Source organism: Aquila chrysaetos, chromosome 5, assembly GCF_900496995.4.
Source record: "Aquila chrysaetos chrysaetos chromosome 5, bAquChr1.4, whole genome shotgun sequence".
Taxonomy (NCBI): Eukaryota; Metazoa; Chordata; class Aves; order Accipitriformes; family Accipitridae; genus Aquila; species Aquila chrysaetos.
Genome location: NC_044008.1, coordinates 3,186,223 through 3,210,214, shown reverse-complemented (window position 1 = coordinate 3,210,214; position 23,992 = coordinate 3,186,223). Strand labels below are relative to the sequence as shown.

The 23,992-nt window shown below is 45.6% G+C and overlaps 1 protein-coding gene across 4 annotated transcripts in view; it reads right to left on the bottom strand.

Annotated features, from left to right (window-relative positions):
- The window catches only part of PLXNA4 (plexin A4), a 462,053-nt gene that overhangs the window by 293,967 nt on the left and 144,094 nt on the right, over positions 1 to 23,992 (bottom strand). Inside the window, exon 1 of one of the 4 annotated variants that reach the window (XM_030015471.1) lies at positions 18,739 to 18,927. The exons of the other annotated variants lie outside the window; for them this stretch is intronic. The gene's annotated coding sequence lies outside the window, so the exon portion shown is untranslated. Of the gene's footprint in view, positions 1 to 18,738; positions 18,928 to 23,992 lie in introns of those variants that run through there. 4 annotated transcript variants of the gene reach the window in all.

Genomic DNA, 23,992 nt, shown 5'->3' with positions numbered 1-23,992 from the left:
ACAGATCTGTCAGCTGCAAAATAGCTGATCCTGCTTTGGGTTATTAGCTGGGAAAACAAAATTGAGCCAGCACTGTATTTTGAGACTCTTTTTTAAACCCACATTAATAAAAAAAGAGAGACAGAAAAACGGAGAGAAAGAGAGTGAGAGGGGAACTTGGTTAGATGAATAATTTTTGTGTCGTCTCCAACACCCTGATTAAAGCTGTGGTGCCTAAATCAAAGATACCAACAACAACCTTAAAAGAAGACTGAAAACAATTTTGTGTGCTGCCATTTTTCCCTCTGCCTGTGTTTCATTATATATAAAGTTTTATTTTGTCCTCTTTTGATCTTTGAAAGTAAAGAAGCAAGAGGGAGGTAGGGAAAAAAAAAGCCACAAAAAAAATTGACACGAATCTTGTTTGCTTCCTTCTCCTCGCCTGCATCGATAACTCAATTGGATCAGAAGTGAAGCGCCAGCAGAAATGAACTGAGCACAGCCACCAAATGAAAACCAAATGCTGGATTGCAAAAGCAATATTTCCAATAACACGAAATTACTGGGCTGACTTTCCTCCCTTCCCCCAACACATCGCAGCCAGGCTGTTGTGGCGACCAGTGCAAACTTTATCTGCTTACTGAGGGTACTGGGATACTCTGCCTCTAAGCAGCTGTGGGAGACCAAAACAATTTATGCAGAATATAAAGCTTCGATCACAGTCTGCCTGGTGTGTATGGAAAAAGTATGGGTGCACAAGTCCACTTGCATTCCCAGCTCTGCTACCACACGTTTGACAAGCCACAGCACCTTCCTCCACAAACGTCCATATTCGCGAAGCAGGGACCGTGACAGCCACTCTCCTTTATTAAATCTTCAGAAACCAATGTGTATGTTGTGTAACAGTGGGAATTTTGAAAGTGTTTAGCCCTAATCCTAAAAAAAAACCAAACAGGGAAGACTTCTGCTTTCAAAAGCCCTCTCTTTGCTCCCCATAGTGCCCAGTGATGGGTGGCATGGCAGGTCCCCATGTGATATTGGCTTCTCAAATCCAAGGTGTCCAACCAATAACACATTAACTCATTGCAACTTATTTGCCATTTGATAAGGGTTCCCTGCTCTGATAGCAAGGCTGTGCTGGAACAAGAGTCACTGATGAGACACACAGGAGGACGAGGGTGATCCTTCACCCCAACCCCATCCTCCAATGGCTGCTGCCATCAATCCTCTCTCTTGCTTCCAGAGCTCCCCTCCCAAGATATGTGGTAGCTATCTTGCGTCTCCCAGCCACCCAGCAATCCTAACTCTAGAGATACATGGCCCATAAGTGTGTCCACCTCTTGTCTAAACTTTGAATGACAAATTGAATGCTAAAATCCAGAGGGGAAGACCTTCTTACACACCCAAGTACCTGCCTATCCAGGGGGCTGTGTGAACATGCACTGCGGGCTAACGCCTTCCTGAGTTTGGGTTTCCTATTTCAGGAAGATAAGTAACCATAAACGCAAAGCTAAACACCACGGTACCAGAACAAGAGTCTGTAGTTCCCCAAACACGCACAGCTTCCATCAATGACCACTGCATCTGCAGGCCACTGACTGAACAAAGAGTGGCCCAGTCTAGAAGACTATTCACAACCCTTCATACCACCTACCCAGGCACGTATCCTCCAGTGACACAACCCCTTCATGATCCATCAATGCTCAGCAGCAGAACCACAAGTTTCTGACATGTTTTGTCTTCACACGATCCAAGGTCTGAAACAGCAGCCACCAGTTTCACCTAAAAGGTGAGGGGATGTCCTTGGGTTTTTACTTCTGCTTGTTATCCAGCACAGTGGATTATCCTAGCCAAAACCTATCCCACAATGCTCACAGCAGACCCACAGCTTGCACATGGTAATACTGTGCGTCACTGGGGCCTGTGTACTTGTCAGGCTTGGAACTGGAAAGACTGGAGCGATTAAAAGTTGGATTAGGATGCAGCGATTTTTTCCCTCCTAGACGGCGCTGGGTTCGCATAACGCCTGGGCAATACGTCTGCGTGTGGGTTGTGAATTGTTTGTACGTGCGTATGTGGAGGGAGGGACGTCAGTGGGAGGAATTCATTAGCATTTTGGTTGTTACATATTTATGCTCCGAAACACGTGGAACAAAGAGAAGACACATCGGGGAGCCCTGCTTTGCAAAAAGCTCTCTGACATACGCAGCTGTTCGGTATGCTGGTGGCCAAAACCAGCCAAACTCCCATTGCTTAGGACATACCAGGCCAAATTATGAGAAACTCTTCACCTGCCTTTCTATGAGCCTTTCTGCAGCTCACCACACATACACTGCTGCCGCCCCAGGTGTTTTTCCCCCTACTTGAAGTACACCTCTGCTGCCATTTGATTCTCTGATTTCTCACCCCACCCAAAGCGGGCACAGAGAGTAGATGACTCCCCTCCTCCATGCAGCTCCCGCTGATGTGCACAGGGATGGTCTGCTGCCTGCACATCTCTGAGCAACCCAGATTTTTCCAACCTGTCCTCAGGTGGTCCCATTTTGAAGATGACCCAGCCAAGCTCCACAGGGAAAGGGATGCAAACAAGAAAACGCACCAGAACGCAGCATCCATCTCTAACACCAAGAGTTCATCACCATCCACTCAGGTTTTCTTAGGGACAGAAGGGCCGTGGGATAACAGCCCAGCAGACTCATACAGGACCAGGGCATGGGAGGTACACTCAGAACAGCACACATCCCTTAAAAGCACGGTGATACATTCTCCTCACCTTTTCATCTCTGGTTTGTTAGGAAGTTCGTTAGAAAGGAAAAGGAAATGACCTTACAACCAAGTAAGGTCTTATGGACCTTGCAAGGGAGCACTGAGGTCTCTACAGGAGCTCTAGCGTAGGAAGAGGCAACTGTCTCATTACTTTCAGTTGTATGTTTGTTTTTCTGACCACTGCTTCTCCTTTCAACTCTCATCTTCCCTTCAGGCAAAAATCAGTTGCACAGGCTGTATTAAGCTTTCACTAAGCCTCCTCTTTGATTACAATTCCCAGCAAACCACCAGGGTGCAAGAAACATAATTAAATACCTTGCTTACTCTGTAAACAGGCGATCCCCAGAGAAGGCAACCCATGACTCCCCAGATGGGCTACCCAGAAAAAGTCTCCCCAACTTCAAGGTGAGACTAGCGAAGCTGTAACAGTTGCATTTCTGTCCCTGAGGCATTATCTCAACAGGCCATGCAAAATGCCAGTAGTGGAGTAACCCAGAGAAGGATAAAAGAAATCGTTTAAGCGATAAGTGACTTGGACTGATAAAAAGTAATAACTGTGCAAAGTGTATAGCCGATGCATGTTCCCTGCCCTGAATGCGTTGCTTTGAACATAAAGCTCATCAAAAGCATTTAGTTTTCATACAATTTCTTCAGAATGCCAAATCTAATATCTAATCTGTTCATGACAAAGCCCTGGGAATGGTCTAAAAAGAAGCAAAGATGTAGCCCAGTAACGCTACGAGAACCTTCCTCACTAGAAGAAATAAAGAACAATATTTATTAGCAAATCTCTTGCAGCCTTCACCTATCTGGAATACTGTCTGGGAATGCCAGGGGTTTCCCTGCGTCTGTCTCCAGAGAGCCTTCGCACAGCTCCTTGCTAACACAGGGATCTCAGGAGTATAATTAAAGCAACAGACTCGGGGCAGAATGACGCATAGATCAGAGCACCTATGGAAATTGCTGGAGGGATGTTCTCTGGGGAAGGGTGAGGAGGTCTCCGAAGACTGGGGTGATCAAGTACGTGGTTTTCAGTGAATTTTGGTGACTTCTGTAATTATATGAGTGAAGGAGATAAAAGTAGGGGGAAAAAAAAGAAAAGGCAGAAAACTCCTCAGGCTTCAGGAAGGAAGTTCACCGTGGAAGTTTGTATCATGCTGTTGGGAAGATGAATTATGGAGGTTTTTCCCTTCCATCTGCAACTTTTGACAGGGTCAGTGCCAGATTGGATTTGTTTCCCTTTCTGGTATGTTCCACCACACTATCAGCTAAAGAAAATCTGCTGGAGTCCAATGAGAGCAACTTTTTGAGAAAAGCCACGGCTACCAGAGGTCTCCTGACCTCCCAACAATTTCCTGCAAGAAATGTCTCAAGGTGTGCGCAGGCGGTTTGGCCACGCCAGAACAGGACGCTAGCTGTGAACATCTGACAGCATGAAGCAATGAAAGAGTGGAACTCTAAAGCTCTCACCATGAAGAGCATGTGCCGTTCAGCTCCAACAGACTTGTACAATGAGGCTTGCTCAGCCTACCAGCAAGGTACCTCTTGTGCTTTCAGAGCAAACCAGGTGAAAGACACGGCGTGCCTGGTTGACCATGAAGCCCACGTGCCCACTGGCTCCTTCAAAACCTGCAAAAGTCTTACTGAGCAACATCTTCAAAGATGTGAAAACGTGAAAGCAGAATGAATTCGGGCACAACACAAAAGATCAGCCGTTCTTGATGTACAAACCCACTTTGCCCTCCCACGTGGCATCTTCTTCCCTGTTGGAAGGTGGATTGCATGACCCATCAGGTGCTTGGGATGTTGATGGGAACCTTTGATGCCACTGTGCTAACTTAAAAAGTCTATGGGGCCTTCATTAAACAATAAAATATTTTGGATGATTGTGTTATTAATTGTGTTGCTTTTTTAGCCATTGCATTAAATAAGTAGACACCCATATGGAATTGGGGGAGGGGGAAGCCACAGTAGCATAAAGGAAAGGAAACCAGGGAAATGTGAAACTTTCATGTGAGATAAGAACCTCATAACACTGTTATTATATCCCTCTGCAGTCAGGCGGTCTCCTGGTTTTAATAAAATCTCATTTTCCTTAAATTTTCCCATGTGGCCAACGTATTATGTGTGGAGTTTAATGTAGCAGGATATGATCTAAACTTAGACTCAGGTGGTCTGGGCCCTCTGGAACAGACGGGGTGGATTGTCAAGCCCTGGATGGGGGAATATAAACAGCAATAGAAAACGCTTCCTTTTTTTTTTTTTTCCTTTTCCAAGATCTGAAAAGACCTTACTATATTCAATTAATGATCCAGCCAGCCAGCCCAAATCAAAGAGACATGCATGCAGCCGTGAAGGGGTGGTGGGTGAGGGAGGGAATATAATCAACACTCACTTTTCTTTGTCGGAAGTAACAAAGAAATTAAAATTTATAAAATGTTTGAAGATTTTGCAAATGATTGATTTGTGTGTTTTGGATGGGTTATTTAAATTATTTTTATTTTGCAAGGGTATCTGTTTTTGTAAACCACTCCAGCTCTATTCCCTGCAGAAATCCTTAAGGTTTTCATTAGGATAGGGATATCACGTTCATTAGGATCACTGGTCCTGATGAATTAATTTTTGTTGTCACATACAATTCTATAAGTGGACTTCACTTATAGTTCCAAGGGTGATCCTCTGTCACACAGCATCAGTCACCAGATCTTTAAGAAAGAAATATTCCTGAAATGGGATGTATTTCGGTATAGAGAAACATTCTCTGCAACAGCTCCACTCGAGAGCATTGGGGCATTTTGGTTTTGGTTTGCTTGTTTTTTAATTAAAGAGGTACACCATTAAATGGCATGTTCCTAAGAGCAGCTCATCAAGAGGCATTTCCAGAGCTGATGCAGCACCAAAGCAAATTCTTTGTTCTGGTTGTAAAGCTTAAACCACCCAACTTCTTACTTTATTTGCAGCATTTCCTGCCCTGTGCTATTTCTCCATGCATTTCCAGAAGGCATAGTCAGGTTGTTGCTGCAGAAGGGAGAACATAGGGGCAGTTAAACAAGGCATAATGGATCTGTGGTGCCCTGCTGAGCATCGATTTAGCAATTTCTGTCTGTGGCTGCAGGCTTCCAAATATAGGATCTCACAGTCAGAGATGACCAGGATTAACTGGCGGGACTTCCTGGATCTGTATTGACCAGTCATCCCAGTCAATGTCAAAACAGCCCCCTTCACTGCTTATAGATGAGGACAGATTGCTCCATGGGAAAGGAGCCCACCCAGAGCCCAGAGCGTGTGTTGCGGGAGGTTAGTGTGCAATTGAATATGGGCACAAAGAAAATACCCAAGCAGGTTGGTTTAGGCTGCAAAGGAAGGTGAGAAATCCTCAATGAGCACGCAGCTATGCCCCCTCTACCCTGACCACAAAGCATCTGACAAACCTGAGGGAACATCTACCTCCTCTATAAAGCCAGCAAGACCCTGTCCTGCGTGTGAAGATGGGGAAGTTGAGGCAGAGAAGGGTTAAGTGTCAGGGTCTTTGGCAGAGGACTCAGAAGGTCTTGCTTTCCTGCTTTCAGTGTTACTTTGCAATAAGATATGGAGGCTTGTGGAGGGAGCAGGTCTCCACTGGAAATACAAAGTGCGTTTTTCCTGGTGCTTTCTTCAGTAGCAAGGCCAACTTGAAAGCTCCCTACGTCCGGTTGCTTGCTCCTGAGCCTCCCTCCTGTCCTGGAGAAAACCACCACTTCCATCAGTGTGCTCCTCCATGCAACTGCAAGAGGGGGAACCCAGATGGTGCAGAAAACAACAGACTTAAACGCTCTTCTTCAGTAATTTCCAAAAGCAGAACTACAGCCTTAATAAGCAACTGTGGCTGCCATATATCTCTTAGCGCTTTGAAGATACCAAATGGGCAAAGGTGCAAAGAGGGAAGGACTATCTCATGTCACAGACAGGGGACAATGCTCTCAAGAGTGAAAGCCCAATGCACTCATCCTGCTCCCTTGCAGAGCTGCAATAATTACTGCAAAACAGAACCCTCTGGTTTGAGATAGCTTACACCCACGTTGCGCTTCTGTAAAGGGTCCTGGCCAGCAACAGATAGGACCTTTGGGGACATTTCAAAAGCTATGGATATTTTACATCAGATCTGGGAATTGCACCTTGATCTCCTAAATTGCAGCCCAAAGCATTAACCAGGGGCTCATCCTCTTATATTAAAACAGTGGAAACATTGCCTCCCTAAGGACTTGTCGTCTGGAAAAACTCACTCCCTTTAAATTCACACTCTGTTATATTCTGGGAGAACTTTCATGTGTCAACAGCTAAGCAAAATGATTAAAGATAACTCTTTTCTATTCCCCTGATTTAAAAAAAAATCTTATCAAAGACAACCTTAAAATCCCTTTTTCCATTTCCTAGATCAATAGACACAATGGGGTATCCCAAGCCCACAGCATCACCCATCAACCAGCTGAAACAACTCATTCAGACTTTGCTCTGGTTTCAAAATATGTCTGGAAGGAAGAAAATCTTTTTGAATGAGTACCTTTCAAGCCGTGTCAAGTGAACACAGGCTTTGTAACCAAAGGGGCATTGAGCAAGATGCAACTCATCAAGACGCAGAATTGCATTGGTTAGATCTGAGGCCCGGGAGGCAGTTGCCTTCCAGATACAATGCTCCAAGGGTTTTGATCAATCTCAGATAACGCTGAACCCCAAGAGGGAAAATTAGTAGAAAGTGGTCAACTGATCTTCCAGTCCAGCAACAGCGTAAGAGCTAATCTCCCTTAATCTAATTCAATGGACTCTACTTAATATCCCTTGCCCTTTCATTCTTCGTACGGGAATAGCAAAGGACGAAATCAACTCGTCTCTGCTCTCTGCTTCTGCAGCAGGTCGTGCAGACCTTACATTACCCCCCTCCTCTCCCACCCACAAAGCAAAGTGTTAGCCCAAGACACTATTCTTCCACTGCCATCTAAGATTTCTCCCCAAAGCCTAATGCTGCCCACCTGGTAAATAGGAATCTCACCTCTTGTACCCCTGCTATTGCACCCCACACTTTGAAGTTTCCAGGAGCTAATTATATCACTTGATTTGAGCAGGAAGAGTGGAATACAGCCTAGAGCAGTGTTTGCTTATGGAGTAACTCGTCCTGCCTGCATGCTTGCTCTTCATCAAACATGAATGTCAACAAAACCTCACTTTCCTCTTTCATGAATTTTGAAAGAGCTCTTTCTGGTTTCTTTTTTTTAATCATTTTTTCTTTCTTTCTTCATTTCTTCCTCCTCTTCCCCTGGGATTCTCAGAAGGGAAATAGTAGAGTTTTATTACAGAGGTCACTACATAAGGACCGTGAGTTTGATGGTCCACAGCCTTCCTCATTGCCATTTGACCCCATATAAAATTATTATAAAAGCCTTCCATGTGAGACCAATCATATAGCAACCCCCCCCCCCCCAACAGAATATGGGCAGAGTCTGCATACAGACCTCAAATGCAGCAAACAAAAGGAGATACACCAATTTCTGGGAAGAAGAAAAGGGCACATTTCACTTCCAGAGACTAGGAACACACAGCTCATGTTAAACCCATGGATGAGGACATCACCTGGACAAGGCACTCTCTGAATCACACTGTAATGAGCCATAAATGATGACAGAGTTGCAAACAATCAGGCTGTGAAATTGCAAGTTTTGCATCTGAATTTACCCTGTCTGCAGTGCTGGAACTGAGTTACTTTCTGCACTTTGTTCTGCAGGGACAGTAAGACAAGGCTGGCCCATTTCAGGTAGTTGCAGGGTCTTATTCTGACAGATATAAGCTGTACTATTGTGAGAGTTTTCCAGACCTGCAGAGGAACATTTTATTCCAAATAAGAAAAAAAAGGGTGGGGAAGACTTGGGAGACTTTATAAAATCATGATTTTTCTTTAAATCATGCCAAAGTGGGTTTTTACCTTAAAACTATCTGACAGCACAGAGATAATATATTTAGGGAACACAAAGCCCTCATTAGGAGAACTTCTATGCTTAAGAAATAGGCTCTTGCTTATTTGCTTCTTAATGTTTACTAATGTGTACTAAAAATGATCTCTTTGTTCTGCACTTATAACCCTCTTTCATGACAAATATCAGTGGAGTGGCTCCCCCTACACACACACTTCTCCTATTACCCCTTTGTTTCTATTGCCCTTTCTCTGTTTATTGATTACAGCAAGAGTCAATTTATTTTTTCTTTTTTTTTCCCTTTTTATTTTTTTAAATGGATATATATCACTCAGCCTTACAGTCACAAAGAACAGGCATTTTGAAACTGGCCTGAGCTCCACATGCTGAGTGGGCCAACAAGGATTTAATTCAAAGGCTCCTAGAATCAATACTAGCCTTTGACTTGTCCTTATTTTATCCTTGTTGATGGTTGATGTTTGTTGTCAAAACTCCTGGAAGGTGTCTGCTGTGATTTGCTATACTGGCTATGGAGACTTTAATGAGCAGAGTCGTTCTTGTATTTGAGATTACCTTCAAAATCCATTACCTAGTCTCACTAGACAGATCTTGGAAATCTTCCACATGGAGAAACAGCCAAACACCTCCTGTTGCACCCTGTTCTCTTCTACCATTGGACTTATCCTTCCTCAAATTGGCCACTTTGCAGCCCACAGCTCTCACGACCTGTCTTACCAGCCCTGGCCTTGCTCCCCACAGCAGCAGCAGCTGTGCACAGGGTTTGGGGACACCCAGCCTCCTGCATCCCTCAGGTTCCCAAGACAAGCTGGTTGGCCACAGCTGCCATAATGTTTCCCATTTGCCTAGTAGTTTTTACAGGAATATTTCAAAGAGCATCCCAAGCTGACAAGGAGCCATTATCCTCATTGGTCTACCCAGGAGAGGAATCAAAGGGAAAGATTTGCCCCAGGAAACATCCATCAGTGAGTCACACAAGCCACAAAACCCCATTCCCAGCTCCCTGTCTAGCAGCCACATCATGCTCCACATGAGCTCACGTGAAGCAAGAGGACTTACAGCCTCCTTTTAAAGAGCTCACTAAACCCATTCCCGATTCTTCCTTTATTCAGACTGAACGGCTCAACCTCTGATAAAAGCCCAAGATGAGACTGGATCTTTATCACCCTATTTTGGTCTGTAGCTCCGAGCAAACTGAGAAACTACATCCTTTCTTGTGGTCCTTGCCCTGTTTCAGCGGAGCCATAAAAACTCACACCAGCCCTGTCCACAAGCCCGCTTGCTTTGTTGAATGGGTGCGTTTCATGTAATTTACCTTCTGCTTAATCGTTCTCATGCACACGTTAATTGTTCTCCTACATGAGCAGGATACTAATCGGAGCTCAGATAACCTCTCTATCCTACTTTACATGCTGGTTCACGCTTTCCCTTATTTTAACTGGAGCCGTTTTTAATTCCAGTTAGGAAATTGATTATTCACACTTTTATTTGCCTTCTTTAAGAAGAAAGCAAAAGGAGCGCGAGAGGAATTGTAAATGCCTAGGTTAAGACCAGAAATGGAAATCTTGCATGTCAATGTGTGTGCATGTACGTGTCGTGCACACGAACGGACAGGCAGAAAAGTGTCCTCATCATGTTCCCGATCAATACTTGGGATGCTTTTTGCAGCAAAGGTGCTGAGGCCAGGTCACCGGGGCACGGAGGATATAAGTCTTTTTAGGCTGGCAGAAGGGCTGAATGCAGACCGCAGGCAATCAGAGAAAAAAGTCTTAACCCAGCACTAAAGCCTTGACAATGTCAGGGTCTGCCTTGTTTCTATGTCCAAAGCCTAGGCGTGCCTCAGGGGCTCTGAAATTTAGGATAGCAGCTCAGCTTAGGACCATGGAGCCAGAAAGGGAAATGGAAGTGCGGCTGTGCACCAGGTGGGTCAATGGAAATGGTCCCCTGGCCTTGGATCACCAGGAGGAAAGTGTGAGGTTGGCTTGTTCACAGTTCTTGCTGGTGGTTTGCTTATGAGCAAGTGGGCATTAAAGTAGGTATGTGACCCCATCAGAACTCTTAGCTATGTCTAGCAACACTAAACGCGGGCTCCACTGTGCATTTCTTCATCTGAGCTTCATCACTCAGCTCCCTCAACAGACAACAGAGAAATGGGCAATTTCTGGGCACCATCCACCTGAGCTCTTTTAGATGCCAACACTGGGATGAGGTGGTTTGCTGTTCAAAAATTCCCATTTCTCTCCATGGACTGCAGAGGTGCGGGATGACTGCACGCTATGGAGATATCACAAAGCTTTTAGAGACAACCTAGGCTTCATGGGTCCTCTCCCAGGGCATTGCAATTTTTACAAGGGGGTTACAGAAAGCAGAGGGAGGCAGAACAATTTTCTGAAAAACACACAGCAAGAACAGATTTCTGCTATGGCAAGGTGAAATATGCTAGTGATGTGGTAGGGAGGCAAATGTCTAGAGAAATCCCCCAAACAAAACGTTTCTCCCCCAAAAACAAAAAAGTAGGCATGTTACTAAGGTGGCTCATTTAAAGCTGCAATTGTAGATATCCTGAGTTTCCATGTCCCTGTGCAGCCTAAGGTAACCAGATGAACACTGTCCCTCACGATACGTCACGGTGAGTGGCAAGAAATACTGCATCATGTCATTCTCTGGCAAATGGAGAAAGAGTTTATTGGGGATTGTTGTTCCTGGAGTAGAGAAGGATACACAACTGAACCACAGCAATCACCATTCTCAGCTGATATCTTTTCTTTTTCAGTATTCTCCTTTTTTTCTTCCTTTCTTTTTTTATTTTTGATAGAAATACCAGAAGTGTCTGCAAAGTCCACATTCTTTTGAAAATAAAACCCGTTCAGTAAAAAAGCTGGCTTTGTGCTAAAAACAATAACAATAATAAGGAACGAAGCTATTTTCGACAGATAATGCTCGACTGACTTTTATAAAAACCTCGAAGAAGGACCCAGAGTCTGATTCTGTGTTCACATACGTGGACAGTCGTGGCTTTCTCTTGCATGCTTGATTCCACTAAGGTCAAATCAAGTAGTCAGCCTGGTCATATGATGTGGACAAACTTCACCCGTTGGTTAAGAACACACACAAAAAAGGAACTTTTCTTTCCTTTTGACCTGCTTAAGACTCAGAAACAGACCGGCAGCTATAGGAGTTAGAAGCCAGCATAATGCATTAGCCCAGCATCCAGCTATTTAATCTCTGGCCAGACATGCTTCGACGGAGTAACAACAGCAGCAGAGTCCAGATGCAGTCAAGATAGGCTGTGTGCCCCTGTGCATAATGCAGCGAACCAACTCACCAAGCCTGGCAGAGGCAGGTAGCATCTTTATTTCAATCTGGTTTCTACTTTTCCAGTCGAATGCATCGGGAAGCTCCATTATCAGTCATAAAAGGTTTGGTGCCGCTGAACTGGAACTGTGTTTCTAATATGATCAACCATTAGGAACTGGGCTTTGCTTACGATTTCGCAGGCACCTTCAGGTCTCTATTAGGCAAGAGCAGACTACAACTGGCAAAACTGGAAGCTGTGGGGATTTGGCAGCTAGCAACAGAGCTCCTGCAGTGCCGGCACAGCCAGGCAAGAGCAGTCCTTCCCTGGGTATTTACAGTACGCTTTAAGCTCCAGTTCTAGTAACTTGATTTTCCAAGCAAAGTAGATGGGTACCCGACTAAACACTCTTTCCTCAAAGCTCTCAGCAAGCAGCAGTGCCAGGGCTATTACCTACCTCTCCTGTCCTTCCACTCCCCTTCGCCCTGGGCCGTGCATTGGCAAACCCCTGCGGGGTGCAATTGCTCGGATGTGGGCTAAAAACTCGAGAATCAGATCTGTTTTCTCCAAATGGCTGTGGTTTGGAAACACCAAAGCCCAACTGCGTTTTCCTCCCCTCTCCAGACTGCAAGCTGACCAGCAGGCATGGAGCTACTCTGATAAAAGTGGCAACAGAAGGATTGGGTCCATAAAAAAAAATCTGCCCTAAAATCTCCCTCAAAGTAACAGATATTTTAGATAATTTTAGATACTCCCTGCATACAGTGACCCTCTCTAAAGAACATCTGCTCTGGTGAGCATCAGTTATGAGCTCTCTTCCTGGAAGCCTCTATAAATAATAATGCACTGAGGGTTGAGTGAAACCTCATTAAATTTGGCAAGCCTGAGGACTGCTCTTTGCTCAGGACCCAGGCAGGGGAGGAAAAGAGAAGAAGCGGTAGAAGGCAGTGCCCAAAACTAAGTCCACGTGCAGAGTCAATCAGGAATATGAGCCCCAGAGGGACAGCCCTATTGCAAGGCACATGGATTCAAACGCTGCGGATTTGATGAAGTGCCAGAGACAAACATAAAGAAATCAGGCTGGGGTCCCCATAGACAGCTGGAAGGGTGGAGGGAAAGTTTTTAGGCAAAGTGCTAACTAGAAAAATGAACCACAAGCAAGTTTACTCCCGTTGTTTGATCGCCAGATATATTCAGAGAACAGAACTTTATGCATCCTTTATACAAGAGTGGGATTTCATCAAAGGGATAATAACTGCATCATCAATTTCTCCTTCGAAATGAAACCCAAACATTGCCTGAATGCAGAAGCCAACAGCAGTAGCAATAACATTGCAGGAAAGAACTCTGTAATTGCAACTCCATAAACCATAATCTTTGTTTTAGAAATAACACCTGCTCTCCAAGTGACTTACTCTCTGTGGTACCACCTCTAGAAACTCCCTGCAAACAGCATCAGCCGGCTTAGGAGCTCATATAAAACGCTCAAGCATACCCGCTTCGTGAAAACATATTAACTAAATGGAGCTGCAGGCTTCATTCCCCTTTGCTAGAAGATGATTCCTGCCTCCAGCACCACTCCTCATAATTTATTTTCCCTTTTTAAGTGCTGATATGCACTCTTACAAAAAAAGAAATGCCTTTCTGATTACACTGGCAGAGAGAAGGCTGCAGAGCTGCTTGCTGCTCTGCATGGGAAACTTCAGTTCACTTTTCTCCAATGCAGATTTCTTTTTTATCTCCTTTGGGTGTTTTCGGTTTTGGATGGGTTGGTTTTGTGTTGGTTTTGTTGGGTTTTTTTAAAGTGCAGACATACTTATTATCCTCTCCATCAAGAAACCTCACAGCTGCCAGAGTGAAAGAAAAGTAATTACCCCAAAGAGCAAAAGGGACCTATTTAAAGCAAGGAGGCAAAAGGGTTTGTGCGGCTCACTGGGGAGAGGACGGGGATGGAGCAAGTGACCCGTCTGAAGGGGGACAGATGGAGTTCGTGCCACTCCATGGTTCAGGGCAAAGTGAACTGAAGGCTTGTGAAAGGTACTGGCTCGATGGTCTGGGCTGCAAAGAGAAAGCTGCTTTACCTGCTTGTCATTCATCTACCCGAGTCCATCACGGAAACGTAATTGCTTTTTTAATCAGGAACATGATAAACCAAGGCCCTCTGCGTGAATTTGCACTACGAAGGGGCACAACCCTGTTCAATCCCCGGTGACTTTCTGTTCCCCTTCCCTTCTTGCCAGAGCTGCCTGTGGGAACAACCATCCTCACCTGAACGCTTCACCCAGAAGACTTGGGTGTAAGGGCTGAATTTCTTTCTCGACGTTTTCCTCTGTGGGGTCTGCCAATAAATTTCTTATCAACCACAAGGCTTAAAATTGTGTGTTTGGAAACTCCCCTGCGGGTACCACTGGGGGAAATTTGAGACTTTAATAGGACTCACATGGCCAATATGAAAAAGAGAGCAAAAGAGAGAAGGAGGGAATGATAGGTGGATGTTGGCCTTTGCAGGAGGAGGGGATGCTTTCCAGGATTGAAATAAAACTCCCCCAATGTTGCTGAGAGAAAATTACTCTGCATATTGCCTGGAGCCCCCTGAAGTAACAGGAGTTTCCCACTGACTTCAAAGGGCTGTAGACAAAGCCCACAAAGAGTTCTTCACTTCCCTGTGCTGACAGACAACTGAAAATTGCAGGAATTGAAGCAAATCTTTTCTCCTCCTTTTGTGATATACAGGGATTCCCCAGATGGGCCGTTCCTACATGATACGATTTAGTCCTTAGGAGAGGTACCAGGATAGTGGGTTTGAAAGGAAACTCGCAGTTTGTCCACAGAGCATGTAAAGCAAAGTAGAGGTGAGTCTGGAGCCACTACCAGGATCCAGGCTCAAGATTTAAGGTAAGTCTGGACCCCCTCCCTTCCCTGACTTAGGCTATGCTTGCCTTTGGGTAGCATCAGCAATTCTAGAGACAGAGTCAAATTCAACAGCCAAAACCAACATGTAAAACAGACACAGGAAGCCTTTCCCCTCCTGAGGATGGAATAACAGCTTCAGCAAGCCTCACATTCACTTACACCCCAGCACCATCCACTAATGCTAGATACTGACATGAGCCGTGATGGGTCCTATGAATCATAGAATTGTAGAATAGAATCACAGAATCATTTAGGTTGGAAAAGACCCTTCAGATCGTCGAGTCTAACTGTTTACCTAACACTAGCAAGCCCACCACTAAACCACGTCCTATGAAATGAAAACATCCAACTGTCTGGTCCAAAGGCAGAAGGTTTCCTGCTCTGATGTAAAGGACCAAGTCCAACAGTGCAACCCGGTACTCTCGCTACCCACGGGGTTACACCACCCACCCCAAAGTCTTAACTCCAGCTTTCTCCTCCTCCTCCCGCAGAGCTGATAAAACTGATGTGGCCTTTATTTGCCTCCAGAGCCAGTGCTCTTTTCCCAGCTCTATCTGCGGGAATTTTTTTTCTCCCAACAAAGGGAGCCTCTCTGTTCCCCAGCCAGGGACCTCCCTTACCGTCTGAGTCCTGATGAAAGGAGCGACACTTGAAACCAGCCCGGATGGCTCATGCCCTGTTTCTAATTAGCACATCATCTGCTTGCTTCTAAAAACAGCCGCCCGCATGTGTGCCTGGAAGGAGAGTCACTTGCAATAGCACCTCGCTCTCCAAGCAGCGCCGAGTCAGGCCAGCGAGGCCGCCTGGCCCCGCACCCCGGGATGTGCCACGATTTGATAGCGAGCGGGGCAGTTGGTACCCCAACCCAACCCAAGCAGAGGAATTCAGACCTCGGGGCGTTCAGCAAAGCAAAGCAGGGTGTTTTTCCCAAGGGCAAACTGGAGGGGAAGCAGCTGAGCTGGCAGTCTCCTTGTCCTCTCCATCCCGGGAGCCCTTCAGACCATCAAGTCTCCTTGAGTTTCTCTCCATGCTTCAAGTCTCATGATGGGATGCCCAGAGTGTGTCTGAATGCTCCAAATTAACATCTAAACTGCTTGTTACAGAGGGCCCAGGGACACAAATAAGCAAACTGGAATGGGGTTTTATGGTGCCATTTCTAGCTGGAGGTAACTGCCTAGGTGCAGGTTCTCTCCCATTTTAATTCATTCCTTGTCTGTCTACAGTGATGTCCTGAACCTTTCTTTCTTTCTTTTTTCCATTTTTTTCTTTTTGTTGTTGTTCTTTTTCCCTTTTTTCTTTTTTCCTTTTTCTTTTTTCCTTTCTTTTTTCTTTTTCTTTTTTTTTTTTTAATTCATTAGACAGCACAGCAGGAGTTTAGACACTGAGAAACTTTCTGCAATGCAAAAATCATGTACAGTCTCGGGGAACAGATATGTGTGGGAGAGAGGTAATTACTGTTCTCCGTATCTGTCTTTAGCTCTGAAATTAATCCATTGAGAGCACTGAATTAACTTAAGACCAGAGAGATCTGAGGATTGTTTCTGGCAGTTTGTCTCAGTGATGCTGGACCTGGTGTGAGTCTTTGGACAACAGCCAATGTGGACTATAAGCCAAAGACAGGACTGCAGACATGGCAGGTCCTGCAGGAATAGACAGCCAGTCTGTCCGAGGGAAGCACACAAGAAATTAGGGAAGATTCACTGTCCTAAACACCTTCTCAGATTGTACGGAAGCCAAAAGTCAGTGATGCTGTTAGAGATCTGTCCTTAAATGTCTCATAGTAAGAGAGAAGAGGGCAATTAGAAAAACACCCAGAGGGAGGGAAGAGTCAGGTCCAGGTCAGCAAGGAAGCATGTAGGACCGAGGAAAGGATGGTATTGCCTCCATCCTGGCTCCTATTTCAGATGTGAGCCTGGTCTAACCCAGTCTCTCCTGAGCTTTAGTTCTGCAACAGCGGTGAAGCGAGAGATTTTTTTTTTTTTTTTTTTTTTAACTGTGAAAATGCCATTGTGCCCTGTGAAATCTCTGTGTCTTTGTCTGGAGTGAAGCAGGAAGGGGACCCCAGACTGAAAAAGAAGTAAAAATTCAAAAAAAGGGCAGAGGGTGGATAGTGCAATTCAGGATTCAGGGCCTGTTGTCTCTCCAAAGCTTAGGTCTTTCCTACACTGAGGAATTAGAGATGGGAAGCATAAACCTGTATCTATATTACATCTTTAGGAATAGTCTTGGTTCAATGATCGAGCCAATCCTAGACTTCAGGGCTGTCAGGTAAATATTAGATCTGCTCCAGCCTGGATGCAACTTCCTACAGACAGAAAGGACAGGCTTTGAGCTTAGGCAAGGGTCTACATTGTGCTTGTGACTTCTCCAAAGTTCATGTGAGTCTAAATGCAAGTTCAGCTCACACCAGAAGACACATAATCCTGATCCATTCCTGGTCCAGGCTTTGTACCTCCCCCACAGCAGCATTCAGATTTGTTTTGTCTATCCCTCTTTAAGTGTCCCTCCTCGTCTGTCAATGTGAGATGCTCCACATACCCAGAGAGGTTGGCTGGGCAGATTCGAGTCACACCAGTCAGCTCTGCCAGCTTGCCCACATGACATGACTGTGGCACTCTCAAAAGGTATCGGGGTTTTGCAAGCTGGGGGATTTCCTTTCTGAGCACAGTTTGTCAAAGACCAAGATATGATTTCTCTGAAGCTTTGCCCAACCAATCTCTAGCTTGCTGTAAACCCCTGGAGGTATTCAGTTAAACGCGGTCCAGATGGCACTGGAAGACACAAGACGTCAACAAGTCACATCCAGGCTAAGACAGTGATGTCTTTACAGAGGCTGACCAAGCCCAGACAATGACAAGTAAAATCAGAGCTGACCCGAAAAGCAAACTGAGCTTTCCCTCCCCACAAGGCTGTCTCTGCTTCACAAGACTGTTTCTAAACTGATCCATTACCTTGCTTTTCCTTTCACAGTTTCTTCACAGCTCCATCTCAGCCAGAAGTTGAGCCATCTGAGCACATAAGAAAGACTTTTCAGATGTGAAATCTGGCTCGGTGGGAGACCTAAAAATCTCAGAGGCAAACTGGGCACACTCGGTTCACCAACAAATATCCCAAAGGCTTGTGTGTCACCAGAGAAGAGCTGAGTCTTGAACACTTAATGAACCCTCTGAGATTTTCCCATCATGGCTCAAAACCACATCACAGTATCCCCTCCTTAAATCTGTGTTAAAAATCTCTCCCTTATAAACTACATTTTCTGTTCTCCCTGTTTACAATTCATCTGGCAGTGCCAGCTTGGGAGGATTCAGTCCATACAAAAGGATCTCATGGCAGTTTTCAAACATTCATGAGCACCCTTGAGAAAAAGGGATACAGTAAACAGACTCCCTTAGGTCTCTGGAGAATTAAGGCAGAGTAAACTACACTAACTGACCTTCCCCACATACCAAGAGACCGAGGCAGCATCTAGCACACAAGCTTCACCTCCCAGCACCTGACAGAGATGCTAAACAGCTCTGTCTCCATGTGACAGTACAGTAGGCACTGACTGAAACCCCCTGGCATGAAATGCCCTCACATCACCTCCGAGCACCGCTGACATCTCTCAGTCTGCTTCATGCTGGAAAGAATCTGCTGTATCAGTTTGCAGCTATTAGTCATCAGGAGAACTGGAAGTCACCTTCGAAATGCCTCCCTCCAAGCATCCCTGTCCCCTGCCCTGAATGTAAACACAGTCCATAGCCAGAGTTTGGTTTCCACAACTGTATCCACTGGGCTATTTATATCCCTGGTCCTCGCTGCATAAACAAAATCAGTAACTTATACCTTGCAGCAGCAACTGTGCCTACATTATTTATGGGAGAGCTCCGCATGTGAGTTCTCAGCAGCAAAAACAGGGAAATACCATCAAGTGTCCACATCTGTGCCCTGCAAGATCTGCACCTCGGTTCTTCCTGCTCTAACAAGGGTGATCGCTCACCACCTGGGGATTGCGAGACGAGGGATTTGGACAGGCTTATGCATGGAAGGGAGATTAACATGGACTTGAGCCGTCTGGCTGGAAAACGTGGGACACATGATAGTGGTATTCACAGCAAGGCATAGTTCAGTCCAGACAGGACAGTCGCTGCCTTTCTTCCCACCTTCTACATGGAAAGCTAAGCAAATATTTTTACATGCACCTTCTTTGGATTTAGTCTTTTAGGGTCTTTTTTTTTTCTTTTTTTTTTATTCTCAGCTGGACCACAAGGGGATGATGATTTCCGTGGAGGGGGTAGCCCTGCAGACCGCTGGGAGGAGGGTGGTTATGGTCCCTGCCCAGCTGGGGAGAGAACCGCTTCGAGGGATTACCTGTTCCCTAAGCCAGGTGAATGGAGGATGCTGTATGGTTGGAGCCCCACGGATCTGGGTTAGCACCCCCCTTGCGACAGGCTCCCTGTGTGACCTTGAACATGTTGCTTAGAGGTTCATCTCAGAGCCGATTAGGGGATTTAAAATAATTTTCCTTCAAACTAGCAGGAAGGGTTTGCTTATGGGTTTTTTTCCCATTTCTCTTAAATCTGTTAGGTGGCTTCGAATATCTCAACCATAATCTCCCTGGGTTGCAGATGCAACCATCCAGCAGATGCAGCTCCTGTACATGTAGCAATAATTAATGAACTCCAAGCTCTTTTGACTGAGTGCACGGTCCCCACCTTATAATTTCTCTGCCTGACCAGATTAACTGACCTTTCAGAGTCCAGTCTTGTGGTAAAAATTGGAAAAAAATCATCTGTAGGAGTGCTGCATCCTACAGAAAAAAATCTTTTGCAGTAGTCTCCAAACAGGGCAAATCGAATTGAGGTGCGAACACCCGAGCAGCATGTCCCTTCACACGCATTCACACCAATCACCCTGCTTTGCAGGACCCAGAGACCTCAGATGACCTAGAAGTGGACAAGACTTACCAGTTCTCCTGGGTCCTCCCACAGGGCCAGAGCTAAACTAGCTACAAAATCTCTTCTGGGCTCCTCCAAAGGGAGTAATATGAGTGCAGGGAAGAATAGAAGCCACGCAATCAGATGGCCAAGAGCTATATTTAATTCTTGTCTCTTAATATTCATGTCTCTTCTGTGCCCAAATTAAACCACAGGATTTTGCGATACTTGGGTGTGAATTCATATCTGGTATGGAGAGAAACTGAAACAGAGCTGTATGAGACTTCATAAGATAAAATCCTGTCTTATTCCTGATCACTCCAGCTGTGACATTTTTGCCCTCTAGCCACAGGGACTGGGTGATCATAGACTTTATTTTAGCACTGCAAGAACTGAGTTTAGATCTCCTGTTGCATTGTGGATGCTTGTTTTGCTCTCATGTTAGAGGAATGTTCCAGACAGAAGAATCATCAATGATCTTGAAGAAAAAGGATACCACCTTATGTGAACCTTACTGTGTGACCTCCCCAGAGAATGCTATGTTCTCAAGTTCAGATATTGTTAATATCCTCCATCAGTGGAGGAAAACGCAGCAGCTGATCTGGTGAGACTGACTACAGAAAAAAGCTCCCAGCTCTGGCTTCAGTGTCAAGGAAACAGGGAGAGGGAAATTATATCAGTCCAAACCACCTCAAGTTTTTGGTGGAGGTGGATGAATTTCAACCTGTTTCTCCTAAGTTCTGCAAATTCCAGAATATAAAAGCACTGAGACAGAGATGAGTGAAGCAGGTTCTCAGAGTCAGTATTTAACACCAAGATGCCTCTGATGCAAGTGGTTTGGGCTTTGAGATAGTTTGGAAACTGTAATTTGTTTTCAAAGGCCACTAGAAAAACAGGGAGAAGAAGAACAGAAACAGTGAGATAAGTCTGCACTGTGAGGTGAAACAGGTTTGAGAACAACATGAAGTGATAACCATCTTGAAAAAATAGAAGAACCAACCACCAATGCCTTTGACAGCACCCAGGATTTCCTTTATGCTAAAGCCAGCACACCATCCCCATCATCTTCTACAAGACCTCACTAGTGCTCCTAAATTTGGCAGCTGTCATCTACGGGAGTTACGTGATCTGGAGCTAATGCAATTAGCTGTGACTTTGAAGGCACACAGCAGCTTCTCATCATTCTCAGAAGAGCCTTAGACAACTTGGGGACAGCAGCCAAGCTCAAGATGACTGCCAGGAGTGTCATGTGCTGTTCCAGAGCTGAGATAGTGTCTGCAACAGGAATGGAGCCCTGAACAGATTGGGGGAAGGATGTGGGAGGGAGGGAGGAATCACAGAAACATAGAATAGACAAGAATGAATGAAGACAAAGAGGGATCAACATCAGAGAAGGGCTGGCCACACATTACAGGGTCAGAGTGCAAAGGGAAGTGAAGGAAAAGGGAAGGATGGCGAGGATGGGGGAAGATGGGACACAGTATATAGGGGAGGGAAGGACAAGAAAAAAATAATCAAGTGGATTAAACACAGGGAGCTGAGAGAAAACATATACCTTGAGAGGGGGGAAAGCCAGTGCATCGAGACTGGGAAGTTGAGTTTAGTTTGTAGTAATTATCAGGGCCAGTACTCAGGGCTTCATCAGTCTCATCTATACACCATCAGCACCAGTATCATTTCAGGCCAGGTGCTCAGCTCCCATACAAGACATGCCCTTGATGGTCTCTCTCTTAACACCCTCCCATCAGTACAATTTAACCCTTGCCCAGCAGGTACCTCCCAGAACTCCTTTCATCCAGCACATTTGAACATTGCTGCCAGTATCCACAATGCTTTGCACTGAATCACTGGCTTAGGACAAGCTTTTCAAATGCTGTCACTGATGGGTTATGATTAAACATGGCCTGGCAAAAAAGGTGAGAGGATTAAAGTGCCATCAAAGGCAGAAAAGAGAGGCTGGCTTGCAGGAGATCAAGTAAATAAGTCAAGAAATAGTCCCTGTTGGCCCATAAAGCTGTTCCTGTTCATGTGGTTGGGTCTTTTATTAGTCTTGACGTATTGTAAAAAGTTATAATAACTACTCCCAAAGATCAGATTTTCTGCTAGAGGCTCTTAGAGGGCATGGCCCATTCTCTTCTTTCATCTTATTGCCAGAGAGGCACCGTTTGTGAGAGACACCTTTACCAAGGAGACCCCACTGCTCATGATTGGGGGAGCAGGGTCCCAGACGGACCGTACTGGTGAGTTTATGGACTTGCATGTGTTCTCCATTTTATGCCTGTGGGCTAGGGGGAGATGGAGTATTTAGGCACAGCTCCCCAGGCAGGAGCTCTTCTGGATGGCAAGAGTCAAAAAGGGTTGAGACATTATAGCAAGCCATAGGGGTGTTTCTTAGGATTTCTAACTCTAATGCCAGCATTAACATATCTGTCAAGCCAGTGGGACTCCTAGATTCCCATTTTGACCCCAAGGTGCATATACGTTTTCTAGGCTGATCTGGGTCACTCCTTAGTATCCCACAATGCTCAATGTGGCTATGAGTTATGCATGCAACCAGTGTGTACGCACAGGTCTGACTTACTGTGCCTGCCATGGGCAGCCACCATGTGCATACGCTGCGGACATCTGGTTTTCTTGGCCATACAACAGCCCTTGATGGGAAGTCTGTGCTTGCAGACAGTTAGTGTATGGCACCTGCAAAGTAGACACAGTCGGAGCCTTTCATTGTGGAGAAGCCTGCCAGGATCCAGGAGCCACGGATAAATGCAGGACTGCCTCCAGCTCTACGTAGGAAAGAACATGCCTTCGTATGCTCCCTGGATATGAAAGTTATATGCAGATATCTTAACATATTTCTGCCCTGAAAAAGAGCTGGTCATCAGAGGCTGCAGCTTGACAGCCCACTGAACTTTGCACAAAGAAGGTCCCTTGTGCTATTTTGGGCCCCACAATAATGTATGTGTGAATTCCCATGTGTTTGTTTTCAAAAATATCATGTTCTTACAATGTGTGCAAGGACAAAGGCAGCCTGAAAACAGATGATAACCCAACCAGCATAGCCTGTGTTCTGCAGCTTAGAAAGGAGACGCGCCTGAGCACTGAGCTATCCCTGGGCAGTGTCATGGCCCCACTATCTGGGCCATATCCCACCCTGAAGCGTCCCTGATTGTACAAAGCAAGAACAAACCCCAGCCTGGAGGTTCACACCTTACAGGAAAATGAACGCGTTAATATAAGTAGCTCCTTCACGGATAGAGGGCCTGTGGGAGGAGACTGGTGTAATTATAAATCAATCCAGCATCACGCTTAGACCTCATAAGCCTTAACTCCTCCAACGTCCCAGCTTCTCCACCCCTGCCAGTCCACACACCTCAGTGCATGCCATGGTAACCAAGAGCAGATGCCGGGAAAGCTATTGCAAACAGATGCCGATCTAATGAATGTGTCAAGGTTGGGGCAACCAGGCATAGAAAGATAAGCAGGTGTCAACATCACATCACCTATGACACCATCCATCACACTGTCAGGCTGAGACAGGCTGCCTCCAGATGGCATCTAATCCAGCAGCGCGGGACGCCGGGCCAACAAAAGGGGTTGCGTCAACGTGCACCACGGTGGTGCCAGCATTGTGAATCTGTAAAGGACTGATAGGGGTGGGAGAGAAAGGCGTCTTTCTGTGGTTTGCAAGAGGAGTCTGCCTCTCTTCCCGCAGTGGCTCGAGGAGGCAGCCTGGATGAGAGTGAAAGGAGAGACAGGCGGCTGCTTGAGGTGTTCTGGAGAGACGTGTGGTTCACCGATGGCACAGAACTTCCTCTCCCAGAGCAGCTCAGGTAATAAAAGCTGCACAAACACTGTCTGCAGTGCAAGGGGACTGGGAAGTTAATCATTTGGGGGGGGAAGCTTAGAAAGAAAAAGAAAGCTTGGGGGTAAACATATTTTTTCCCCAGAGCGGCATCCTGTATCTCGCTGGAAGAAGATGACAGCTCTGAGCCCAGTCCTGTGCTGCATCAGGGAGAGATTGTAGCTGGGGCACTTTGGTGAGTGGTACCCACCCTAGTGTAAATTAGATGGGAAGGGACAGAAAAACTGAAGCTAATATTCCCAGAATAGCCAGGACTTGGAGGTTACTAACCCCTATTTTCTCATTAAATTCTAGCTTAGGC